Source organism: Cynocephalus volans, chromosome X (genome assembly GCF_027409185.1).
Source record: "Cynocephalus volans isolate mCynVol1 chromosome X, mCynVol1.pri, whole genome shotgun sequence".
In the NCBI taxonomy this organism is placed as follows: Eukaryota; Metazoa; Chordata; class Mammalia; order Dermoptera; family Cynocephalidae; genus Cynocephalus; species Cynocephalus volans.
Genome location: NC_084478.1, coordinates 26213791 through 26214943, shown reverse-complemented (window position 1 = coordinate 26214943; position 1153 = coordinate 26213791). Strand labels below are relative to the sequence as shown.

Sequence of the window (1153 nt, the reverse complement as noted above, 5' to 3'; positions counted from 1 at the left end):
TTAGTGACACCTATTAAACACCTTCATTCCCCTTTACAAAGGGGGATCTCTGCAAAGAAATTCCTGCTAAAAATCGGTGAGGAAATTAGCGAAGATCAGTAACATCAAACTAGCTAAACAACAAGAGTTAGAATGTAAATGAGAACATGTGTGTGTGTGTGAGAGAGAGAGAGAGAGAGAGAGAGAAAGAGAGAGAGAGAGAACTACATTTCCCAAAACACTAAAGATAAAAATTTCAAAATGCACTATTAAAGTACTCAAAATAATACAGACTGTCACAAACCCAAATTCTCAGGAGGCTAATCTATTATTATTTTTCTTTTTAAATTTTTGACTTACTTTTTTGGTTGGCCAGTATAGGGATCGAACCTGGACCTTGGTGTTATCAGCACCATGCTCTAACCAGCTGAGCTAACCGGCCAGTCCACATGGGCCTAATCTAATGTCTATGATTTATAATCCCAAAGGAACAATATGTTAAAATGAGAAATTCCATATTCAACTTACAAGCCTGATGTCACAGGACCTGAGACTTTGGGTTTATTATCAACATTATGGATATAAAAGCAAGATGCTTTACTTCCTGACTCTTAATAAATGCTTTTTCCTTAATTTACTTTAAGCCTATTGCCAAAATTTGCTAGACCCAGATCATGATAAAGTAGGACTATATTACAAAGAAGCAACATTTCCAAGAAGAGAGAAATGAAAAGAAAACATATACACACAAACCTTTCTTTTAAAAAACTAGACATTAAAAATACTCTACAATGAACCTATTAGATCTATTCTATTAAATCACCATCTTGACAACTAAAATTTATGCATCTAAATGTGTAACAGACATTACATACTATTTTGGAATATTTTCACCCCTGTAGCTATGAATGATGAGTGTACAGGGAGAAATAATGCCATGGCAGCCAGTAATATATAGGTTTGGGTCATAAAACAAAAAATCAAAACAATTTCTTGGTTTCCCCAAATAGAAGGCATTTTAGTTTTGCTTCTGGGCTGGGGGTGAAGTGAAAATGGGGAAGGCAATAGAGATAGAAAGCAAGGGCCCTGAAGACTGACTTTTTTGACTTGAAAATGTTGCCTTGAGCTACTCAAGGTCTTGCATACACATAGAATGAAACAGTTACACTCTTCT

The 1153-nt window shown here is 35.2% G+C and overlaps 1 non-coding gene across 1 annotated transcript; it reads right to left on the bottom strand.

The window, feature by feature from the left end:
- Nucleotides 1-348: 348 nt before the first annotated feature.
- Nucleotides 349-421, bottom strand: TRNAI-GAU (transfer RNA isoleucine (anticodon GAU)). The gene has a single exon. It is a non-coding gene; the product is annotated as a tRNA-Ile (tRNA).
- Between the last annotated feature and the right edge of the window lie 732 nt (nt 422-1153).